Source organism: Mesoplodon bidens, assembly GCF_964165515.1.
Source record: "Mesoplodon bidens genome assembly, chromosome: 18".
Taxonomy (NCBI): Eukaryota; Metazoa; Chordata; class Mammalia; order Artiodactyla; family Ziphiidae; genus Mesoplodon; species Mesoplodon bidens.
In genome coordinates, this window is record NC_138175.1 from 21,310,882 (window position 1) to 21,337,058 (window position 26,177).

The 26,177-nt window shown below is 44.1% G+C and overlaps 1 long non-coding RNA gene across 6 annotated transcripts in view; it reads right to left on the reverse strand.

Moving 5' to 3' along the window:
• Positions 1-613: 613 nt before the first annotated feature.
• Positions 614-26,177, reverse strand: part of LOC308605650 — a 541,064-nt gene continuing 515,500 nt past the window's right edge. For all 6 annotated transcript variants that reach the window (XR_014013722.1, XR_014013723.1, XR_014013724.1 and 3 more), the window contains one exon: positions 614-3,839. This is a non-coding gene — a long non-coding RNA (uncharacterized lncRNA). The remainder of the gene's footprint in view (positions 3,840-26,177) is intronic.

Consider the following 26,177-nt stretch of genomic DNA (forward strand, 5'->3'; position numbering starts at 1 on the left):
TTAGGTTAAAACACAGATTCTCTCACCACTCAGCCTCAGTTTCCTCATCTGTAAACTCAGGATGATAATATTTTTCTCATAAGGGTGCTGGAAGGATTGAGAGAGATCGTGTACATACAGTGCCTGGAAAATAATAAGGTTCATTTGATTTTAGCATAATGGATTAATGAGCACACCCCCAGCAATAATGAAAATAAGCAACCACAGTTGACATGGAGTGTTTGTTGTGTACAAGGCTTGGTGCCCTGTTGTCTTCATTGGCTGCATTAATCCTGACAGATAAAGAGTTTATGCAGACATTGCTTTCTTCTTTGAAAGTTAACTCTTCTCAGTAATTAAAATATGTAATTAACACCCAGTCAAATTTAGGTCTCCAACCTCTATTTCTACATTTTATTCCATTTACCTTTAAAATGATTGAATGATTCTCTAGTAAGTTTGAGAGAGAAAGTATAAGACACCTAGTTAATTCTGAATTTCAGATAAACAAAAATATTTTAGTGTAAGTATATCCCATATAATATTTGAGATATACTTATAGTAAAAAGTCATTGCTTCTCTGAAAATCAAACTTAACTGGGAATCCCGTGTTTTAATTTGCTAAATCTGGCAATGCCAGATTCTAGGAAATGCAGTGTTTGGTTTGTGTGTGCTCCAAAGGCAACAGATCTTGACCATGTGGTTTGAGGTGTGTGGATATGACAAAAGGTCATGATGACCTCCTGAGAGATAGGATTTCCCTAGCCCTGATGTCTAATGTAAGGTGGGATATCACCCACCCACTCCTGTCCCACTTCTGAAGGTCATCTCCTTTGCAGGAACCTTTTCCATTTTTTTTTTTTTTTAGCACTCAATAATGAATTCTTGTAATTTATCCCATTAGATGGTCAGAGACTCTTTCTGTTTCATTCATTCCTGTATCACTCTGCCTAACAGAGGGTGTGGCACATAGGAGGTAGTCAGTGAAATTTCACTGAGTAAATGAGCTGGTGTTGATGTGGCAGTAATACAAGTTAGGACGAAGAATGACAGGCTTTAGAGACGGGTTCAGATTTCACTGACCACCCACTATGTTCCAAACTCTCTGCAGGCAGGAGGATCCTGGGATGAATGAAACAGATCTAGTTCCTGAGTAGCAACTGGGAAAAATAACAACAGAGAATACATTATCACTTACCTGAGGGGGTTTTATTTCTCTGTGCCTCCGTTTGCACATCCAATAATGAGATAATCCATCTACCTCAAAGGATTATATTCAGGGGAAAATGAACATCCATATCTGTGTCTGTGACTGTCTCTATATCTATAATTGTGTGTGTGTGTGTGTGTGTGAGAGAGAGAGAGAGAGAGAGAGAGAGACAGAGACAGAGAGAAGCCAAGTGGTAAACAGATTTACTAAATTAATCAGTTCCCTTCTCTTTCTTTTATGTTAGAAAACTAGCATGGGGCTTTGTTTATACCTTTTCCTGTTTCATCAGGGTACAGGTAATGCCTTGACCAGAAAGGGTTATGAAGGCCAGGACTATAACAGGTGGATTTTTTTTTTTCATTGTGAAATATTTATTTACTTTAATAAAGTAACAGAAGATTTTAAAAACAAATATAAATCACTTAAATGTAAACAAATTCACACAGTCTATTATCAAAAGCAGCATTCCAAGAAAACTTTGTTCTCTTTTTAAAAAAATTTATTTATTTATTTATTTATTTTTGGCTGTGTTGGGTCTTCGTTGCTGCGAGCGGGGGCTACACTTCATTGCAGTGCACAGGCTTGTCATTGTGGTGGCTTCTCTTGTTACGGAGCACGGGCTCTAGGTGCACGGGCTTCGGTAGTTGCAGCACGCGGGCTCAGTAGTTGTGGCTCACCGGCTCTAGAGTGCAGGCTCAGTAGTTGTAATAAACTTTCCAGATGCATGTCTTTGATAGCTCAGGGACTTGATCACAGACTCAGGTAAGTATTTCCACTTCCGCCTTGTGGAGGACCTCTGAAAATAGGGTGCTGATGATCTGACAAAAATCTCTCCATCTTTCCCTTGGAGTCCCCAGAGTTTCAGACAGTTTGGGGGGAGTGTGGTGATGAGATCTTGCAGCTGACTATTGTCTTTCATGGGACACAGGACGTGTGAGTCTGGAGTAAATTAAAACCCTGAAATTGAATGTCAAGATCTGGGGAATCTGTACCCATATTAGACTCCCTGCTCCTTGGGAAGCTGCTTTTGACGCTCTGAAGGATGTCTGGGGAGTTAATAACAACATCTTCTAACACACGGCCTTTGTGATTTGGAGCTCATGGCTTTTTCAAGGAGCTCAAAGTCATTCACCGTCTACATGTTTTCAGTATGAAACTAGATATTAAATGCATACACTAGGCCAATAAAACAGTTTAGTTGAGAATATAAATCCCCAGGGTCACAGAATACCAAAAGCGAAGACGGATTTGTGCTCTCCCTGGCTCATATGCATCACGTGGCACTGGGAAGCACTAATTCAACTTAAGTGGATATGGTGTGGATGCATTAAAGATGCCATGGGGACACTGTCGTTTTTGTTTTGTTAGGGTGTGTTTAAGTCATTTACTTTTGTACACCTACTGATGCTCAAACTGCCTCTGTGCGCCAGTACCAAATCAAATCTTGGAGACGAGTTCTGGGTGAAGTAGAAAAGAATAGTTTTATTGCTTTGCCAGGCAAACAGGGACACAGAGGGCTTGTGCCCCTCAAAACTGTGTGTCCCACCCTGGGGAGATTTGGTGAGGGCTTTTATAGCAATGGTTCAAGGGTGGAGTTGCTAATAAGGATCGGGGTGTGTGCAGGGCCTGCATTCCTTTAATCTGGCCTCAGGTGGCCTCCTGATGAGCTTCTGAGGTTCTCAAGGTTATCAAACTGTGACTTTTTCTCTGGAAGGAAGAATGCTTCATCAAGTAGTTAACCTCTTCCATTTCTTGCGGGTTTTAGTTCTGCAGAAGAGCGCAAAGATATTGTTATGTGTATCCCTTGAGGTGGAACCAGGATCCTGCCCCAAGGCTGCACTGTTGTTTTTTGACTGCTCCTCACTTGTCGTGGAGTCCCTTCCTTCCCTGATTAGCAACTGTTTGAACCTGCCCTTTGGAACTCAGGGAAGGTCATGGAGGCTGGAGCCTATTCCCTACAATTAAGAAATGGGGGGACATAGAAAGGCTTTTGTGCCCAGGAGCCCCACAGGGTCCTGCAGTTTCACTACCACCAGAGGTACCTTGATTTCAAGGGTGTGATTGGTCTTTGGAAGACCACCACAGAAGTATGTGGCCAGTTATTTGTCCAGAGCTATGCTTTCCTTGCCTTCTCTTGCTCCATCTGAGGATTTAAAATCCTGAATTTCTCAGGTCTGTCACAAACTTCTAGAGTGAAAACTAGATTTATGAAATTGGGCACATTTGTTTCTAAGCTATTCAATCCAGATAACAACTCATTTTAGCATGATTTTTCCACTTAATAAGAACACTTTTTAGAACTCAATTTGGCAGCTCTTAATAATCCCAGACAGAATAACTAGAGATGCAAGATATTAAAAAGTACATTGTTGAAAGAAGAAACAGCAGCACATGAGTTGAAGAGCAGAATGTACCCAGCAGTATGTCAAACACATAATAGAAGGTGATTTCATAGGATTTAAGAATCTAGGGCTTCCCTGGTGGCGTAGTGGTTGAGAGTCCGCCTGCCGATGCAGGGGATGCGGGTTCGTGCCCCAGTCCGGGAAGATCCCACATGCCGCGGAGCGGCTGGGCCCGTGAGCCATGGCCGCTGGGCCTGCGCGTCCGGAGCCTGTGCTCTGCAACGGGAGGGGCCACAACAGTGAGAGGCCTGCGTAACGCAAAAAAAAAAAAAAATCTAATAAGTTCTTAGGCAAATCTTAGATGTCAAGCAGAATAAATAAATGAAAAATTAAATCCATATAAGAAAATCCATATATGGTGAAATTTTAGGTCACTAAAGAAAATTCCAAAAGCTTCTGGAGTGAGGTACAGTGGGCTGGGTGGGCTGATTACCTAAAAAGGGATGTGAGTCAGGTTGACACCAGACTTCTCAGCAGCAGCTATTGATACAGCAGATAATGGAGCAATATTTTCAAACGTCAGGGAGACAATTAACTTTGAATCTGGATTGCTATATCCAATCAAGTTTATTCAAGCTTAAGGGTAAAATCCACAGATTTTCTAATATGCAAAGATTTAGAAAATTTGCCATGTGCAGATCCCTTGAAAAGAATTATGAGCCAGGGAGGCAGGGGGAAATCCAAGAAGAAGAAGTAGGATAAAAGGCACAATTGTGAACAAATAAACCAGGAAAAACCTTATTTTGATGTTTAAAAAAATTAATTTTCTAACTAAAATACTTCAGCTGATTCCAAATGCAACATGCTTGTGCTGCAAAAAGGGGCAGATGGAATTTAAAGCATGCTGAGACTCTTGTTATAGGGAGAATATACATGCTGATTGTCCCTAAAATTGTCCTGAATAATCCATGTTCAAGTATGTTTTATCAAAAGTATAAAGTAACAATTATAAAAATAGACCTAGAGTACAATCCCTAAGCCACTAACTATTCAGGTCGGGGAAGCAGGGCAGAAGAACCTCAGTCAATTCAAGAGAAGTCAGAGAAGAAACAAAGAATAAGGAAATAACCAGAAAGAGCAGCAAACAGAGAATGAATTAACTCATTCACAGTATTGTAATTACTCATATATACTTGGACACTTATGTCCAATTCTATGAATGAGTTAATGTCACTTGCTAAAAGACAGTGACTCTCAGATTGAGAGATAAAACCCAATCATTCTCTATGCCATTTGCCACAGGGACACTAAATCACAGTAATAAAAGAATGTTCATGATGAAGGGATGTAAATATTTCCACAGATTATAGATTGCATTTAGGGCAGGGGCCAGTAGGAGGACCATATACAGATGATGGAGGCTCTTCAGGAAGTATAAGAAACTTGAAATCGATCCTGAAGGGAAATGAGCAATAAGGTAAAGAATGTAGTGAATTAATGAGATTTACATTGGAGAAAGATTCCTAGGGCAGTAGGGAAAGTTTAGGAGGCAGGTCAAGCTTGGGGGTGGGGCACATGCAGGAGATATTCAAGGAATTCATGCATGAAGTGATAAGGAGCTGAACCGTGTCATAAAGGTTGGGGTGGAGAAAAGGTGGTATTACTGATTATAAGAAGATAGACTCAGTAAGACTTGGAGATGAGGGGGAGGAGAATTGCAAGATGGTGCACGGGTTTCTGAAGTGCAAGGCTGGGTGGCCTCTTCACCAGTATGGGAACACAGAAGGAAGAAGATATGGGGAGGGAGATGATGAACTTACGCCTTGGTGCACTGGGGTGTTCAGTGATGACTGGTTCTCAGGATGCAGATTTTGGTTGGATATGCAAATCTTGGAGTCACTGTCTTACTGGGGGAAGGGGTCATCGTTCATTCATAACCAGAGTTTGTACTACAGAACCAGACTTGCCCATAAGAGGCAATAGTGTTTAGATCCATCGTGTGAAAAGCTGGAACTCTGGCATGAGTCCTGGCTCTCTCCTTTTACATTCGGTAGAGAGAACAATGAATGAAAATAATCACGTCTTCCTAAATCCAACTAGGAAAGTTGAAGGTTTGACTAAGCAAAGATCAGTGCCTTCCCCCATCTCTGTCACTGAATTCTCGTGCCTGTGCGGTCATGGGAATGGTGTAGGTGAGAAGGGGAATGGGATTGTTCTTGATGCCTTCTGGCATTAAATGAAGCACTAATAGCAAAACGTTTAGGAAAATTAAGAAGCCTCTTGTTGCTCTCTGAAGAAAAGCAGCCCCTTGGGTGAAATGGTTGCTAATTATTCTTGTACCTAATCATTAGTTGAATGTGATAATTGACTCAACAGATTACAATTGACAAGCCTTTTTTAGAGCTTTCCCCAGAAAAAAAAAACCCACTCCCCACCCTCCACATACAAAATGAAAAGACCTACAGTGGAAGGAGGGGTGCATCACAGTGTGGTCTGCTTGGAAATTCCCAAGACCATTGATTGGGGTAAGAACCTCCCAAATGTTGAGAAGCTTCAGCCAAAAGGGTGGAAGAGTTTCCTAGATTCCTCCTCTTCCTCATGCTCAAGAGAACTTCTGGGAAACACCTATTTTTGTGTGGCTCAGCAGATTCCAAATCTAGTTACTTCCCAGATCAAACTGTATTCCCCAACCTGTCAAGAGGAAGTTTAGATGGAACCCAGTAACCCTGTTTTCAGTCCTTGGAATTTGCTGTATTTTCCTGAAATTTTAAATTGTTCATTGGAATGGCTTCCCGAAGGAGCTGAAGTTTGAGCCACAACTTGAAGGAGGGAGGCATGTTCCAAGAGTAGAATGGCATCAGGTTAGTCTTCTTTCAGAGAGAACGGCGCTCACCCTCCCCTGTGCTTCCATGGCACTATGCAAATACTTCCATTGTAATTCTGGGATCTGCTTTGGATTTATTTGTAATATTTATAATACTATTCTTTATTATTAAGTTTATGCTTTGAAAATTAAAATATGCTCCTGAAAGAAGTCAGGATTTGGAATCTCCTGGGTAGAGTTAAACAATCTATTCAAATAACCAGTTAATGAGGATGGATGTTAAGGATGGATGCAGTTGCCAATGGTTCTAACTAACTGCAGCTGAGGAAGCAGAAAGGGAGGGACCCGGTCAGTAGAGTGGGGGCCCTAATTCTGTCCTTACGTTATTTGAGAAAAAAAAAAAAAAGTTTCCCAACCCAATGGATTCCAGTGTTTGGAGAGCTAGCGGGATGGGTTGCCATGAGAGCCTTTGCATGAGGAATATAGACTCCCTAGAAAGATCTGAACCCCAGTGGCAGAGTGGCTGATGAGGAGGAGGATGGGGCTAACGTCTACTGAGCTTTCATTCTGTGCTAGTTACTATGCTGAGCACTTTATATGCATAGGACAGGACTGACATTTTATGTCCAAGGAAAGAGGAACAATTACTATCCCTTTGACAGGTGAGGAAACTGAGACTTACAGAGGTTCACTAGCATGCTTAAGTAGAAGGAAAAAGTGTCCCTTACCTACGGTCTATGAGTCCCATTTCAAAATTCTATTTGAGCAAGAACAGTTGCAGTTCAGAGGATAAAGCTTTTTTCCTAATAGCCCATCAGACCAAGGGGTCTGAATTGAGAACTGGGAGCCATGTTTAAGAGCTGAGGTGGGTAGGGGCTGGGCATCAGCATAGCAGTGAGTCTAAGAGCAAGAACTATCTGGATCAAATGGGCAGGTGCCCTGGAGAAATACTGAGGCCAGAGACCAGCAGCATAGCTTTGTTTACAAAACTCTTGGCAGGGTGTTTCTAGAAAGTTGTAAAGTTCATTGAAAGGTCCTAGAATGGAACGGAAACTTAAGAACAAGTAAAGCACACTTTTTAGAGGGAGGTTGCTGCTTTTTCTATTTCAGGAAGGCAGTTGTGGACTAGAGGAGGGGCTTTGGAGGAAGCAAGAAAAGTGTGTTGTGTGATGGACTAAAAGTTATCTTTAATCAGGAAGATTCAACCTTGTATCCAACTTAACTTTTTACTAGCTGATTGACCTGCTTGACCTTGGATAAGTAACTACCCTCGCTGGGCCTCTCTTTGTTCATTTTTACAATGGGGGCCATAATACCGACATTACATGGTTGTAGGGAGAATTCTGGGGGATAATGTAGATAAAATGTACGCACTATTTTCCTCCCTCCTTAACCTCCCCCCTCCTGGACACAGTCACCTTGGTGGCTGACAGAGCATAGAAAAGGAGTGTATACTCCAGCAGAGCCACGAGAACCCAGGAACATATGACTGACACCCTCAGCTCCTCCCAGGACTATCTGGGAGGGAAAGGGCAGGATGGTGGGACTTGTGCAATTGTAGCTTGGTGCACAACCAGCAGAAATCCTTTTTTAAGGAGTTACCGTGGACTTACTATCCGGTAGGCTGACCTGACCTGGTACACCCAGGTTCTATTTGAATAAAATACAAGGAACTGTGCTAAACACTTACGCATTAAATACTTAAGCCCCCTCGACTGGGAAAGGATGTTGCACCTTGAGACCAGGCTCTGGGAAGAAGGAGTGGCCATCTGTTGGCCCTTTCCTGGGTCAGAGCCCAGCCTTGCTGAGTGTCTCACAGCTGCTGCCTCTGGGAGAAGCAATCTGTCAACTTCATACCTTTCTGCTTTATGGTCTGATGACTTAATAGGATTCGACCTTCCCTGTATTCCATTTCAGTTGGGTCAGACACTGCATTTCAAAGTAAAATTTGGGCCCTGGTACAGGTGATGACGAATGGGTGAGGTGTGTGGACACGTGCCCATAGGAGGGCTCTAGCGTCAGATGCCCCCTGAGCCCTCATGATCAGTCCCTGCCTCCACGCCGTTACCCAGCCAGAGCTCCACACGTCTCATGACGTCTCATGCCTTCCCCAAGGCCCTGCAGTGGACCCCGGTGTGCAGTGGGCCTACCCGTCCTTCTACCCATTGAGAGGACACCTCCATTTTTATGCAACAATGGGATGGAATTCAAAGATGGGCAGAGACATTGTCACTGCAAAGGGTTTCTAAGCTGACAACATTCACTTGGCCAGTATGTGTTTAGCATCACTGTGCGTCCGTCACTGTGGCAGCCGGCAAAGGGAAGGGAAGGATTTCAACCATGCTGTCAAGGAACTTGCCATCCACGTGAGAGAAGGTCAAGGGCGTGCGTGACTGTAATGCAAGGCAGAAAATGACTGGACCAGGGAGGAGAGCTGTTATAAAACAAGATGGGAGAGTGGAAGCTTTGGGCGTGTTGGAGAATAGATGAGAATCCTGGAAGGCTCTGTAATGGGGGCACCATGTGAAGTGAGCTTTTGAAGAGGAGAAGGACTTGGGCAAGCAGGCATTGGACTGGGGGCGGGTCAGTCTGAGGGGAGGCAGGGACGTGGGCAAAGGTGCAGGGGTAGGGAACAAAGAGTGGTCCATGGCGTCTCGGGCTGGAGCATTCCAGGGAGACCTGGCCTGGTGATGAGCATGTAGCCAATAATAGTAAGAGCTAAGGCTTCCTGGGAGATTGCTATGGGCCACTGTTTTAAGCACTTTATATGTATAATATCTATATCTATATCTGTCTACATCTGGGCACTGATTTGAAAGGAAATAAATTATACTTATTAAATCTTCACATCCTTATGAGATGTTACTATGATTCCCATTTTATGGTTGATGAAACTGAGGCCAAGAGAACAAAATGTGTGAGAAACTTGTAGGATCACTTGCAGCTTGGTCAGCAGGATGGGTTTCAAAGGGGAGAGATGGTGAGGAGGAGAGGAAGGAAGGTTGATGTCTCCCAGAACTGACTCCCCCGCACGGGGTCCACTGGAATTCAGTTTCTGGGCAGAGTCCACGTGTGCAACGCACAGCCTCTCTAGGGGTTGGGAGCAACCCCCGTCCCCGTGGTAGCTCTGCTCCCTCCTGAGTCCTTCTCGTGGACTCTGCGGGCACAGCAGACTCTGAGTCATGCGCTCCTGTGCATCATCTCCGGCTGTGGTCATATGGTCGATGCCTTTCGGTTCTTCTCTAAATGAAGGCGTCACTGAGACCCAGCCCAGGAGGGATCATCGTGGAGCATGAGTAAAGGCAGGAAGGAGGTGGTTGGGGACCAGTGTCCTGTGATGAACCAGGAGGCTGACCATCTGCCCACTGTGTCCAGAAAGGCATCCTAAGAGTTGACTTCAAAAGGGCAGAAGGTCATTTTATCTGGCATTTAGAATAATGGGCACCAGCCAGGGGTTTAGAATCTCCCCTTGACCATTTCAGTAGGTTTTCATCACACCCAAGAGCTACTAAAAGTGAATAATAGGATTTTTTGGTAAAAAAAAAAAATGAGTTTGGTCAACTTTTAGGACACTAATCCTTCAGAAATAAAATGAAAGTATTTAATTATGAATTTTTATTGTAGTAGCATTACATGTGTTAAACAAAAAATAAAAATAAATACCCTGGAAACAACTAGAATGCTAGCAATCCATTAATAGGGGAATGATTGAAGAAACTGTGGTGTTTTGGTGCATTTGTACTGTAGTGGATCACGAAGCTACTTCAGTGAATGATAAAGATCAATGTGCATTAATCTGGAAAGATGTCCAGGAAAACTGTCAATGACGTAAAAAGCTGCAGAATAATGTATGAAATATTACGATTATTTTAGTGAAAAGAAAAAAGAAGGAAGAAAAAGAATAAGGAAGGCTGTATGTCTTTGTCTCTGTGTCTATAAGCATAGCAAAAGAGAGAAATAGAATGATAAAAATGGTATCGTTTTGTTATCTTAAGGCACTAGTTTGAAGAAAAATAAATTTTAAATTCTTTAAAAAGTTTCTTATTTAACTTCATTAAAAAACCATGCATTTATTTTATAATTAAACCCCCCGCCCCCAAAAAAGGTCATGAAGAACCTAGGGGTAAGATGGGAATAAAGACACAGACCTACTAGAGAATGGACTTGAGGATATGGGGAGGGGGAAGGGTAAGCTGTGACAAAGCGAGAGAGTGGCATGGACATATATATATACACTACCAAACGTAAAATAGATAGCTAGTGGGAAGCAGCCGCATAGCACAGGGAGATCAGCTCGGTGCTTTGTGACCACCTAGAGGGGTGGGATAGGGAGGGTGGGAGGGAGGGAGATGCAAGAGGGAAGAGATATGGGAACATATGTATATGTATGACTGATTCACTTTGTTATAAAGCAGAAACTAACACACCATTGTAAAGCAATTATACTCCAATAAAGATGTCAAAAAAAAGAAAGAAAGAAAGAACAAAACAACCCAATAAGCTAAGCATTGTTCATGGATGAAATTGAAGAAACAAAAATGGAGTTAAATTACACAGTACATTAAATGCCAGAATATAGGCTTTGTGCTTCATATTACACACAAGAATTTTTAAATACAGTACCACAGAATACTGCTAAAATACTTGTTGATAAAATAATTTTTGGAATTTGCCCAATATATTACACCCATGGAACTTCAATACACTTATCAATTTACTTATCAATATCTTATCAAAAGCACTGAGAAGTCCTGCATTTAAACACATTTTTCGAGTGTATTAATCTAGTTTCCCAGATGTATTTTTCAGAAAATCTCTTTTTGTATTATACTTAGCCTCTGGAACACTTGGTAAAACACTTGAGAATAAAATCCTTGTTTTTATGGCAATGGGAAGCTTCTGGAGGTTTTGAGGCAGAGGAATAATAAGACTTGAGCTGTTTTCAGGGAACTATATCCCAAGAGCCATGTGCTTGGTAAAGGAGGGATCCAGGGTAAAGAGGACCAGTTAGGAGGATGTTCCAGCAATTCGGGGAAGAGGAGACAGTGGTCTGAAAGAGGACAAAACTGTGGAGGTGGACAGTAAGGACCGCTGGGACTTGTCAGGATAATGTCACCAGGGCTTGGTGAAGAGGGGGCGTGGAAAGGTTGAGGGAAAGAATGCAGAGAGCTTATATGTTTGCCTACGGGGTGTCTGGTGCTGGTCTGAAATGGGGGATGTGAGAGGAGGGGCAGTCTGGGGGTCCAGGAGGAAGGTGATTCTGAGTTGCCTTTGAGGAGCTGGAAGAAACGTCCAACAAGCAGTTGGATGTACAAACAGCAAACTCCAACTCTTCTGAAACCACACAAATCTATCACTTGTCAGGAAGGAGGATGTTGGCCTTATTGGGCTAAATTTTCACCTGATTAACCCTGAGGCCATAAAGTAGGACTGAGGTCCCTTCTACAGGAGGCAGGCCCCCAGCAGGAGATTCTGTTCCTTAGAAAACTGGATCTTGCTAAGCAAGACTTTGACAGCACAGGGGAACACTTTCTTGCCTTTTTTTCTGAGGCTCATTCTCTTGTGCCTGGAATGCCGAGAGGACAAACCTCAGGCTGCGGGCTCCTGGGTGGTGTGATTTCATGGAGTCCAACCCACTGCTAGAATGGAGATGCCCCAGAGTCCAGAGATCAAGTCAAACCTGCTAAGTCAAGTGATTTGATTTTCAACTTTTACACGATCCTCTGAGTTGATTTCCCTTTTGTTTTTCCTAGGTCTTTAATCAATCTGAGTTGGAGGTTCCACCTCTTGTTTCAGTTGTGGCACAAAGAATTAAGGGCAGGGTCCTGTGCCCATACTGGGGCTAGCAAGTTTACTGGGGAAGCAGCGCCCCCAGAGACCAGTGTAGACTTGGCAGCAGGAGGTGGTGAGAAGTCTCTTGAGGGTGATTATCAGGGGATGGGTTTCACGCTGGGAGGTCCAATCACTCCTCCCACTTGGACATTGTTCCTCTTTTCAACCTTGAAAGGAGGCTTTCCATACAAAGACCTAAGACATAGTGATGAAATGGTTCTATTCCTCTGGTCATTAACCATCTTTAGGTCCCAATGACTGACATTTCTAGGTGATGAAAAAAGAACCTAAGGGGTTTTCCCTATTCTGTTCATAAAATCCACCAAAATGCCTTTGTCTCCCCTATTTTGTGAGATAAACTGTCTGCATCTGGAGGATAGATTGGTGAGGTTTCAAGTTCTCCTTCACACCACGTGTAGAACTATTTTGTGTCAGGAAGAAAGGTCGCTGTCACACTATTAACACAGAAAGGGTCAAACCTTCTGGACATGCCTCATACACCCTCTGTCTCTGCACAGAGATACAGACCTGTGTCTGTATCTGCCACACAGGATGGCAGGAAACCCCAAAAAGCACCTCTGAGCTGTGGTCTGTTGGGAAGTGGCTTTGTTTCAGAGCAACATCAATGGGATTGATTTGAAGATGGGCTATCAGGTTGCCAGCAGGCCCTGGGCTTAGGATCAGAAGGAACTGACTAAGATCTTGAGACTTCCTGGTAATTCTGACTCCAAATTCAGTTAGGATCTGCCCAGAGCTTTTTATTTTATTTTTCTCTCCTATGAAAAACACACTGTGGATTATGTAGTTGATTTGAAGCATATTGCCCTGAGTAACCCCTGAGGGCATCTCCTCCCTGGCTCTCAATTTCAGCAAGGTAATTTTTTCTGAGAATGGGAACTTGTTTTGGTCTCAGATCATGCAGGTTGTTTGGGGGCAGAGCCAGGCATCCGGACTTCCTGGTGAGCGTTAGTCATGACATGTGTCTTCCCCAGTTGAACATAAAGACAATGGTTGAATGTTTACCAAGTGCTGGGCGCCATGCTTTGTCCTGGAGAAATAAAGATGGGAATTAAGTGTTCTTTGCTGGAGACACAGACAGTGCACTGGAGGTGCCTCATATGGTGAGGCAATCGTAAATCCCATGAAGAAAGGGGTTTAATTTCTTTGATCCATTGCTGTATCCCCAGGGCTGGGCACAGTGCCTGGTACAAAGCAGGTGATGCATATATAGCTGTTGTATGAATGACGGTTAGAGGCTTGTACAAGGTGCTGTGTTCTCATCACTTTTGAAAGTGATTCATTCTGCTAACAAAGTCACAGGGATTCAGAGAAGGTGCAGGAGAGGGTTGTTGGTGAGATACATTTTAGAGGTTGAGAAGAAGCTCACAAGGAAACATAGACAGGAATAGATTCTAGGTAGAGGAAAGACAACACCAGGAGTGTAGCCTTAATTTGATGTTAGGGTCCTGGGATGGGGGCAGTCTCAGCCCTCTGTGTGGTCAGAGCCCAGCTGTGGGTGGACTGGAACAGCAGGGAGAAGAGACCAGGGGCCTGATCACAAAAGGTCTCTCAGCCTTTGCAAAGGAGACTTTATTTTTTGGCAGTAGTCAACTAGAAGGAGACTTCTTGCTCTCGGTAACCACTTCTGACCAGCAGAGCGGGGTAAAATGATTTTTTTTTTTTTTTTTTGCTGGTGACTATAACATTTGCTTTCTCTGAGAAATGTTCCAGATGAGATCTGCAAACAAGTGAAGACCAAAATGTCTCATCGCTCTTGTGGCAGATGTACGACACTCTGGTGCTTCTGGTCCAAGCTGGTCCCTTGGAAACCAAACAGTCCCTACAGTCCTGCAGTGTTTGCAGGAGGCTTAGCTAGCTCACTCCCATTAAACGCCAGATTTCAGGGAAGGGCTGGGGGAGAGCTGTGAGATGTGGTACAAATGATCTTTGCAGTAAGTGCAGGAGAAGAGTCTGTAACAGATGGGAAAGGGAGGCAGATAGTCTTAAAAAGCAAAGTAGCTTTGTTTGGGTGGCCTTGAATGGGGGCTGGGGAGACACCAGTATTAGAATTAGATGGGCTTGGATGCTTAGGACTTAGGGGATTGGGGTTTTTGCTTAACCTCTGTGAGCCTTGGTTTTCTCATCTGAAAATTGTGGATAGTAGAATTATCATGCAGGGTTGTTGTAAAAATGAGATGAGGGACTTCCCTGGTGGCGCAGTGGTTAAGAATCCACAAGCCAATGCAGGGGACATGGGTTCGAGCCCTGGTCTGGGAAGATCCCACATGCCATGGAGCAACTAAGCCTGTGAGCCACAACTACTGAGCCTGCGCTCTAGAGCCCACGTGCCTAGAGCCGGTGCTCTGCAACAAGAGAAGCCACCGCAATGAAAAGCCCGTACACTGCAACAAAGAGTAGCCCCCGCTCACCACAACTAGAGAAAGCCTGTGTGCGGAAATGAAGACCCAATGCAGCCAATAAATAATTTTTATTTATTTTTTTTTTTTTTGCGGTACGCGGGCCTCTCACTGCTGTGGCCTCTCGCCGTGGAGCACAGGCTCCGGACGCGCAGGCTCAGCGGCCATGGCTCACGGGCCCAGCTGCTCCGCGGCACGCGGGATCCTCCCGGACCGGGGCACGAACCCACGTCCCCTGCATCGGCAGGCAGGCCCCCAACCACTGCGCCACCAGGGAAGCCCAATAAATAAATTTATATAAACAAATAAATAAAAATAAAAATGAGATGAGATGCTAGTTAGTATTGCTCTCTGCCTCTTTTCTCTCCTTCTTCCAATAATGGAGGTTGACCCTGCGGGGCATTCAAAGAGGGAGAACTGGTATTCCTGGCTCTTAAAGAAGCTGATCGCTATGGTGGGGTGTAATTGACCTTAGCATGTGGTAGACGACAACCAGGATGTGAGAAAGGTCCAGATGCAGGGCAGCGGGTGCTCAGGGCAGGGTATGGACCTTCCCACTAGTGCAGAGGAAGAGTAGGGTGGGCCAGAAGACCTTGAGGCCTAGGATGGGTGCTAAGAATTTTGACATTTGGGAGCTGAAAATAACAATGGGGAGAGAGTTTTTGAGCAAAGGGTATTTAGGTTTGATTGCAGTGTAAGGTGTGTTGGGGGTGGGGTGGGCTGGGAAAGAGAAGAGGAGCGATAGGCTTTCAAACTTTAAATATATTAGGGGAGATTTTGGAGACCCTACGTCCTGAGATAAGGCATACGGACTTTATTTGAGGTTCAAAAACTCCCAGCCCAGAAGAAAAAGGCAGGAAAGGAGATTCCATCAACCCCTTCCTTCTTTTCCTCCCCCAGCTTTGGGAGTTAATATCTTGGTGCCTATGGGTTAGGTCCTCAACAGAAGATGCCTGTAAGATCCTCAGTGCTGGGTCTTCCCTGGATGAAGAGGGTAGACTGTAGGGAAGGGAGTGTGGACAGCATCATTCTTTCCTCCATCACTTTCTCCTTTAGGATGATGCAAAGCCATCCCCCCACGTCCTGAAGGTAGTTTCTCTTGTGCCCCATCCTGGGGGTCTGACCTGTGTTGTTGATCAGATCTTGCTTTCCAGAAGCCTGGGCCAGATTCCCAGTGGAAATCCAGTGCTGATATTTAATTTAAAAGCCAAAATACTACTTGGTAAAGTTTGCTAAGTTATATTTCAGCTCTTCTTTAGAGCAAAGCCCCTTCCAGTGAGGATGGGGGTTCTGAGAATTTAAAATACCTCTCTGATAACTTTCTTTACAGTGGGGGCGTGTAAACAGTGGGACACCATTCTTCCTGGATGGAAAAGTGTCAGATGGAAGTCCAAAGGTCCTGTTACAGATAGGGAAAGCAAGGGTCAAATAAGTCCCATTTGTTTATTTTTGCTTTTATTTCTATTGCCTTTGGAGTCAGACCTAAGAAAACATTGGTATGATTTATGTCAGAGAATGTTTTGCCTATGTTCTCTTCTAGGAGTTTTATGGTGTCTTGTCTTATATTTAAGTCTTTAAGCCATTTTGACTTTATTTTTGGCATGGTGTGAGTGTGTGTTCTAACTGCATTGATTTACATGCAGTTGTCCAATACCACTTGCTAAAGAGATTGTCTTTTCCCCATTGTATATTCTTGCCCCTTTTGTTGAAGATTAATGGTCCATAGGTGTGTAGGTTTATTTCTGGGCACTGTATTCTGTTCCATTGATCCGTTTGTCTGTTTTTGTGCCAATACCATGCTGTTTTGATTACTGTAGCTTTGTAGTATTGTCTGAAGTCTGGGAGGGTTATGTGCCCTGCCTTGGGTTTTTTTTTTTCCCCTCAGGATTGCTTTGGCAATTCTGGGTCTTTTATGGTTCCATATAAATTTTAGGATTATTTGCTTTAGTTCTATAAAAAATGTCATGGGTAATTTGATAGGGATTGCATTAAATCTGTAGATTGTTTTGGGTAGTATGGCCATTTCAACACTATTAATACTTCCAATCCAAGAGCATGGGATATCTTTACATTTCTTTGAATCATCTTCAGTTTCCCTTATTAATGTTTTGTAGTTCTCTGCATGTAAGTCTTTCACCTCCTTGGTGAGGTTTATTCCTAAATTTTTTTGATGAGAACACCCATCCATCTCCAGAAAATGGGCATAGAGGGAACCTACCTCAACATAATAAAGGCCATATATGACAAACCCACAGCAAGCATCATACTCAATGGTGAAAAACTGAAAGCATTTCCAGTAAGATCAAGAAAAAGACAAGGATGTCCACTCTTGCCACTCTTATTCAACATAGTTTTGGAAGTCCTAGCCACAGCAATCACAGAAGAAAAAGAAATACAAATTGGAAAAGAAGAAATAAAACTGTCACCGTTTGCAGATGACATGATACTATATGTAGAAAATCCTAAAGATGCCACCAGAAAACTACTAGAACTAATCAATGAAATTGGTAAGGTTGCAGGATACAAAATTAATGCACAGAAGTCTCTGGCATTCCTATACACCAACAACGAAAAATAAGAAAGACAAATTAAGGAAACACTCCCATTTACCATTGCAACAAAAAGAATAAAATACCTAGGAATAAACCTCCCTAAGGAGGCGAAAGACTTGAACTCAAAAAACCATAAAACACTGATGAAGGAAAATCAAAGATGACAAAACCAGATGGAGAAATACACTATGTTCTTGGATTGGAAGAATCAATATTTTGAAAATGACTATACTACGCAAAGCAATTTACAGATTCAGTGCAATCCCTATTAAACTACCAATGGCATTCTTCACAGAATTAGAACAAAAAATTTTACAGTTTGTATGGAAACACAAAAGACCCCAAATAGCCAAACGATCCTGAGAAAGAACAACGGAATTGGAGGAATCAGGCTCCCTGACTTCAAACTATACTACAAAGCTACAGTAATCAAGACAGTATGGTACTGGCACAAAAACAGAAATATAGATCAATGGTACAGGATAGAATTCCCAGAGATAAACCTACGCACATATGGTCACCTCATTTACGACAAAGGAGGCAAGAACATACAATGGAGAAAAGACAGCCTCTTTAATAAGTGGTGCTGGGAAAACTGGACAGCTACATGTAAAAGAACGAAATTAGAACACTACCTAATACCATATACAAAAATAAACTCCACATGGATTAAAGACCTAAATGTAAGACCAGACACTATAAAACTCTTAGAGGAAAACATAGGAAAAACACTCTTTGACATAAACCACAGCAAGACCTTTTTTGACCCACCTCCTAAAGTAATGAAAATAAAAACAAAAATAAATAAATGGGGCTTAATTAAACTTAAAAGCTTTTGCACAGCAAAGGAATCCATAAACAAGACAAAAAGACAACCCTCAGAATGGGGGAAAATATTTGCAAATGAAACAACAAAGGATTAATCTCCGAAATATACAGACAGCTCATGGAGTTCAGTATCAAAAAAACAAACAATCCAATCCAAAAATGGGCAGAAGACCGAAATAGACTTTTCACCAAAGAAGACATACAGATGGCCAAGAGGCACATGAAAAGATGCTCAACAGAGAAATGCAGATCAAAACTACAATGAGGTATCACCTCACACCAGTCAGAATGGCCATTAACAAAAAATCTAGAAACAATAAATGCTGGAAAGGGGGTGGTGAAAAGGGAACCCTCCTGCGCTGTTGGTGGGAAGGTAAGTTGATACAACCACTATGGAAAAGAGTATGGAGGTTCCTCAAAAAACTAAAAATAGAACTACCATATGACCTGGAAATCCCACTACTGGGCATATACCCTGAGAAAACCATAATTCAAAAAGAGACATGTACCACAATGTTCATTGCAGCAGTATTTACAATAGCCAGGACATGGAACCAACCTAAATGTCCATCAACAGATGAATGGATAAGGAAGATGTGGCACATGTATACAATGGAATATTACTCAGCCATAAGAAGAAACGAAATTGAGTTGTTTGCAGTGAAGTGGATGGACCTAGAGCCTGTCATACAGAGTGAAGTAAGTCAGAAAGAGAAAAACAAATACCGTATGCTAACACATATGTATGGAATCTAAAAAAAAAATGCTACTGAGGAACCTAGTGGCAGGGCAGCAATACAGACGTAGAGACAGAGAATGGACTTGAGGACACGGGGTGGGAGGGGGAAGCGGGGGCGAAGTGAGAGTAGCATGGACACACATACACGACCGAATGTAAAATAGCTGGTGGGAAGCAGCTGCATAGCACCGGGAGATCAGCTTGGTGCTTTGCGATGACCTAGAGGGGTGGGATAGGGAGGGTGGCAGGGAGGCTCAAGAGGGAGGGGATATGGGGACATATGTATGCATATGGATGAGTCACTTTGTTGTACAACAGAAACTAAAACAGCATTGTGAAGCAATTATACTCCAATAAAGATTTTTTAAAAAGGGATTGTTTACATTCCTTTTCTGATATGTCTTTGTTAGTGTAAAGAAATGCAACTGATTTCTGTACATTAATCTTGTATCCTGCTACCTTGCTGAATTCATTTATCAGTTCTAGTAGTTTTTGTGTGGAGTCCTTAGGGTTTTCTATATAATCTGCATATAGTAACAATTTTACCTCTTTCCTTCCAATTTGGGTACCTTTTCTTGTCTGAATGCTGTGGCTAGGACTTCCAGTACTATGTTGAGGAGAAGTGGTGAGAGTGGGCATCCTTGTCTTGTTCCAGATTTTAGTGGGAAGGCTTTCATCTTTACACTGTTGAGTATTACATTGGCTGTGGGTTTGTCATAAATAGCTTTTATTATGTTGAGATATGTTCCCTCTACCCACTTTTGTGTTTTTATCATAAATGGATGTTGAATTTTATCAAATGCTTTTTCTACATCTATTGAGATGATCATGTCATTTTTATCTTTTGTTGATGTGGTATATCACATTGATTGATTTGCATATGTTGAACCATCCTTGTGACCCTGGGATGAATGCCCGTGTCCTTATTGAAGTGCCTAGTTTGTTCCTCTGTAGGACTGATCATAACTTAAAGTCAATTATTCATTTATTTTCCAATTCCTTCCTGATCCATGGGGCTGTAAGCCCTACTATGCCAGACAATATAACTGTCTTATTTACTGATGTGTGAACCCTGCATGTGCTGGACATGGAGAAGGTGATGAGTACATGTTATGGAATGAATGAACATGTGCATGAATAAATGTGTGAAGGAAAGTACAGACCCCTCCTTTCCATGTGGTTCCTGGTGATCCCAGCATTGAAGCCATTCCTGATAACATATTATACCACTAACAGTGGTACTCTAACTGAGCAGAACCCAGGGCACTGTGCCCCTGAGGAGAGAGTGACTATTTCTGAAATTAGAGAAAGCTGTCCATAAAAAGTTCACTTTGATCTGGTTTTGGAGGATGAGGAGGTTCCCCCCCTCCCAAGACTCTGTAGGGCAGAGGATTTCAGGCAAAAGGAGTAAACGATATGCCAGATTAGATAGATACTTTTTTTGTATAAGTATGTCCCATGCAGTATCTGGGATATACTTATCCCAGAACATATTTGTTGTTTAACTGAAATTCATATTTTACTGGGCATTTGTGTTTTATCTTGTAATTCTACATATATTCTAGTATGGAACAGCAATAGCACAACATGCTTGGGCTTAGGGAAAGATGAGGGGCACATGTAACTCAGAGTGTCTTGGGGAGCATGGGATATCAAGCACAAAGGCTCAAGGGCATTGCTGTGTGAAAGTACAGTAAGCCACCTACATACAGACCTTCAAGCTGCAAACTTTCAAAGATGCAGACGGGCGTTTGCATGTCCAATCATGTAAGTTAGTTCATGTGTCTGATGTACATTGTCACGTGTGTGCATCCTCTACAAGTGGTTGTGCTTTTGTGTTCTTTACTGTACAGAACTGCATAGAGTACAGTAGTACAGTATCTTTATTTCAAGCCCAGGATGTCTAGAAGCAAGCATAAAAGCAGCGGTGAATGTAGGTGGTACTACTGTACTTTTCAAGGTACTGTACTGTAAGATTAAAAATGTTTTCTTCATTTATTTGCATTTATTTTTTATGTATTTGTGTGAAAAGTATTATAAACCTATTACAGTACAGTACTATATAGCTGATTGTGTCAGTTGGGTACCTAGGCTAACTTTGTTGGACTTAGGAACAAATTGGACTTACAGTTGCACTCTTGGAACAGAACTTGTTCATACTTAGGGGACTTACTGTACCTAAATGTTGGGCCAAGGAGCATGGCTTTCATTCTATGAACAATGGTTTATAGACAAGAGAATAGCCAGGGATTTCCCTGGTGGTGCAGTGGTTAAGAATCCGCCTGCCAATGCAGGGGACATGGGTTCGGTCCCTGGTTCAGGAGGCTCCCACATGCCGCGGAGCAACTAAGCCTGTGCGCCACAACTACTGAGCCTGTGCTCTAGAGTCCATGAGCCACAGCTGCTGAGCCTGCGTGCCGCAACTACTAAAGCCCACATGCCTAGAGCCCGTGCCACAACTACTGAGCCCACGTACCTAGAGCCTGTGCTCCTCAACATGAGAAGCCACCACAGTGAGAAGCCCGGGCACCACAACAAAGAGTAGCCCCCACTCGCCACAACTAGAGAAAGCCCGCGCGCAGCAACGGAGGCCCATTGCAGCCAAATAAATAAATTTTTTTTTTTTTAAAAAGAGAGAGAATAGCCAGATCAGATCTCGTCAAACCTCTGAGCACCAACCCCACCTTCTTCCACCACAGAGAAGTTCTCCCAGCTCCACTGGAGCTGGTGATATACATTCCATAGTAGAATAGGAATGTGGCTTGCCTTTGGTCTGACTATACTATTATTTGTGGGAATTGATCTGAGTTCCAAGTCTGTGTGAGCTGGGTACGTTGCTTCTCCTCACTGGGTGTTGGCCATCCCATCTCTGAAATGAAAGGCTTGACCAGATGTCTTTAAGGCCCCTCTGAGTTTAAACAACATGGAGGTCTTACTTTGAGACCCTATAACACATTGTAGTACAATATCCAGAGCACAATTTCGAGGCAAAGACTTCAGTGTCCACTCTCAGTGACTTGCCTGTGCAATGTCCCCACTTCTTCCTTAGACAGTGTCTTAGGATGGGTTCCCTAGCAGCAGAGCCTGAGGCAGGGATGCTTCTTGTGCAAGTGACTTATTGAAGGAATGTATTAAGGAAAAGGAAACTGAGAGAAGTAAAAATAGGGCAAAGGAAAATAAGCTAAGAAAGAATGTTTTGTTTTTAGCTGGAGACCTGTTTTTAGCCTGATCTCACGAGGAGCTCTGGAGAGTTATGGTCCCATCATAAAGGGGCCTGGGCTTATGTACTCTCTCACATCAGTCATTCATTGGCTGTGCAATGCCCCTGTGGGGGGCACAGCCTGGGAATCACCTCTCAGTCCGCTGTGGTCATGTGGCTCCCATCAGTCAAGGGCAATTCACCTGAGAGGGTTGCAGCCGTGAGCCATTAGCAACCAGCATTCACAGCACTTGGGAGATGGGTGCCCCCACCTGGAAAAGAGGATCTAGGCAGAATAACTAAAGGTGTTCACTTCAGGTAGTTAGTTCTCAGGGCACTTAAGAAAAGATGTGTCATTGGAAGTGTGAGTAAATAAGAGCCTAAGCAGACAAGAACAAAGACTCTAACGTATTATGTAAACACTTTCAAGGCACGTCTTTGTGTCTGGGACTCACATTCTATATCTATGAAATGGGAACAGTGGATCACATTTTCTCTAGGGAGTCTATCATTGCTCCAGTATTTGCAGGCTCTGGAGTTCAACTGCCTTAGTTCAAACTCTAGCTCTTCCACTTATGTGTCTGTGTTTGCCCAGATGAATGCTCTTTGGATTTTAGTAGTCACTGATTACAAAAACATATTCCATCAGGTTGAGCCTCGTCTGTAAGATGGGAGCAATGATAACAGCACAGACCCTGCATGGTTAGTATAAAGATGAATGGGAAAATGTATATAAACTGCTGAACCTGCATCTTCTTCGTCTCCCTAATATCAGTCATGCACACCTTAGTAAGAAATTTAGAACATGTTGTCCTGGGGAATTTCTTAACAAGCTCAATTTTTCTGATTGAGGAATGAAGGCATGTTTTCTTATCATTTAACAATTAATAAGAAAAGAAATTTAAGGAGAGGTATCTGCAGCCAGGCTGGGTATTTAGGAATAGGATTCAAGGTCTTGCCTGGGCTTATATGAAATCTACTACAAGGCAGTCACCATTTTTCTAACCCTTGTGCTTTCTGTGCATATTCAGATAGTGTCATGGGAGGCTTAAGGAAGTGGGACAGACCTGGACGAACCTTGTTCTCAGCATATTGCCTTAGGAAAACCACATGCAGATGGGCTTGTTCTGATTTGAGGAAACAGAAGGAAAATAATTCATGGTTTCAAAACTTGACATTTTTTATCTTCCCACCAGATCTGTCATGTGTACTATATTTGCTGCACTTCTTGGCCTCACTTTCTCAAGCTTTCTCAAGCTCAAGATTCAGGAATTATTCCTGACGTTTCCTCCTAATATGGTCACGAGAGACAAAAAGGAAAGCTGTGTGTGGTGGGGAAAGAAACGTAGGCTTTGGAGATGTCCAGACCAAGGTCTGAATACTGGCTTCAGTATTGAGTCATCATGGGATCTTGTTCACATCTCCTCTCTCTGAGCCCAACTCCCCCCATCTGTAAAATGGGAATAATCCCTAGTTCCCAGGGATGACCCAAGGACCAAGGGGTAGTCAACTCTACACAGTGCTCAGTCAGGCTGCGTGCACGGTAGGTCACCCTGTATCCTGATAAGAACTTATTTAAATAGCTCTCAAGAAGTTGTTCTCATCCCTAAGAGAACTGTTCAAGACTCACAGCTGTCCACGTTAGAGGCAGAATTCCAGCAAGCATGCCTCACTCTGAAGGGGGGTGCTTACCACTGTCCTATTCGGCCTCCCTCCTGTTAGCTCCCGCTCTCCTCACCAAGCTTCGCAGCTGTAAAGCCATGGTCCCTGTGTCTCATGACCTGACCTATGGGGAGAATCCCCGATGTGCAAGGTGGAGGTGATCTCGAAAATTGCTCACATAAATAAGTGAATCTGACCTCTCTTGGCAGTGTCAGATCAACGGTTCTAACAGTGATGAGGATGAGGACCCAGAAGGTCTATGAGTGACACAACCTGGAAGGGAGGATGACATGCCACGTGATAGCAGTGGCAGCCAAAGCAGGGAGGTGGAACCGATTTGGACCCACACCTGTGCATCATTAGGAGGCCTGCGGGAGCCTCCACAGAGGCTGGCAGGTGAGGGAGGCTGAGTTGGGAGCAAGACCTGGGGAGCCCATCTAATGGTATAATTGGGTGTCAGGTTGGGGTCCCAGGTAGGAATAAGTCCCGCTGTCCCAGGGGGAGATTGGCTACCTCTAAACCAGCATCCACACACAGGGTAGGCTCAGCATCAGGGGGGTTGGGTCGGCATCAGCATGGCTTCAGGCACACATTGGCATTATTGCCCCATCATGGTCCCTTTACCCTCTGAGTCTGGACCAGCACAGAACCTAGAGTATCGGGGTGCAGGGTATCGTCCTGCCCTCCTGGGGGAGCTGGGGTTGGCAAAGTTTTGTATTGTCAGAGCCTACTTCTGGGCTCCAGGTTGCCCAGTGGAGCTGGAGGGTTCAACAGAGAAGGCATGAGTGTGGGGGGCCCCCAGTAGTAGGAGGAGGAAGCTCACTCCAGGTGCTCTGGACTCTTGCCTGGAGGAAATGACCCACTAAGTGACTCATGGCAGGTGGACTCTGTAGGCTCCACATCCCCACTTCCTGGACCAACTGTATTTCCATCAGAAAGGCTCAGGGTGACTCAGCTGCCGCTATGCCTCTGATCCCAGTCCTCATTCTTCTCCTCTTTTCTGTGTCTCAATTTGTAATTTTATCTCATTTCCTTCGGAACCCCGGCAGGTCCACCCTCAGCTGCACGTCAGCATCCTCGCTCACTTTCCCAAAGCGTTCCTGGTGGAGAAGAGGAGGCCGGGGTCCCTTCTGTCCTATCGTTGTCCCACTCTCCTGTCGCCATCTTCCCCGCATCCGGGAGGGAACGATCTGGCCTTCATCCTGGTGGCGTGAGACACACACACACCCCGCGCCCCATTCTCCCACCTCCTCTTCAGCCTTCCCATGTCACACTGCCTGCACCTACCCCCGGGGATGGCGACTGTGACCCAAAACTGTCAGCTCACTCTTCCACGCTCACTTAGAGCGCATCACACACACACTGTGCAAAGAGCTTCCATTTACAGAAGCATCAGTGTGCAGTTTTTGGGCTGTGAAGGACGAGTGCACTCCTGTCTTTTACTGACCGGAAAAGGAGGGCTACACATCTCCCCCAGCCTGAGAGTGGGCTGGGGGCTGAGGCCCAAGAGGTGCAGGCCCCTCCCATGACTGCAGGGGCAGGTGGTAGGGTCCTCCTGCTCAGCACCTTCTGCTGGTCATCCACGCCCCCATGCCCACCCAGCCACAGGGCAGTCTGATGCTGCAGGGAAGTCTCTATCTCTTGGTCCACGTGCCCCCACGATTGTTCTTTCTGAGCCCTTATAGCTCCTTTAAAATTGGAACAAAAGATATCCTCCCACCCTGGGTAGTTCCCCTTGAAACTATGCCCTGCACCCCAACTGTGCCATCTGGTTGTCTTTCCTGGGCCCGTGTGGCTCTGCTTGGGTCTCCAGCCCTCCAGGACTGCCTGCTCAGGATCTGTGCTGTGAGCATGGCAGGGAGGTAGGGTCACATTACATCAGGATACCAGAAGTGGCCCCATGATTCTCTCCTGTGGGACTCTGCCCCCACCCCCAGCACAGCACTGCTCTCTATGGCTGAGCACATCCTGTCCCGAGACTGTTCTGCCTTTTCTCACTCCCCTTCCCTCTGCATCCACTCTCCTCCAGCCACGGTGAGCATCCTGAAGACATCGCTGCTCTATGGTGCCATGTCTGTGCCCATGCTGTGCTACTCTCCCTGCTGGGGTGCTGTTTCCACCATCCGTTCCTTGAATAATTCCTGCTCATTTTCAGCACTGACCTCAGGGGTCACCTTTTAGGGAGAGCCTACCCAGGCTCTGCTTCACCTCTGTCCATCTCAGTTTGGGGCCCTCTTCTGTGTCCTATAAAACTCCATCTAAAAATGTGTATATCTCTATAGTGGGATGTTGGGATGGCCAGAGCATGGGCCACTGTCTTAGTCTGTCCTGACTACTGTAACAAAATACCACTGACTGGGTGGCTTATAAACAACAGAAATTTCTTGCTTACAGTTCTGGAGGCTGAGAAGTCCAAGATCAAGGTGCCAGCATGGTTGCCTTCTGATGAGGGCCCTCTTCCTGGTTTATAACTCATGGCTTCCGCTGTGTATTCATATGGTAGATGGGACTAGGATTCTCTCTGGAGCTGCTTTTATAAGAGCACTAATCCCATTCATGTGGGCTCCACCCTCATGACCTAAGCACCTCCCAA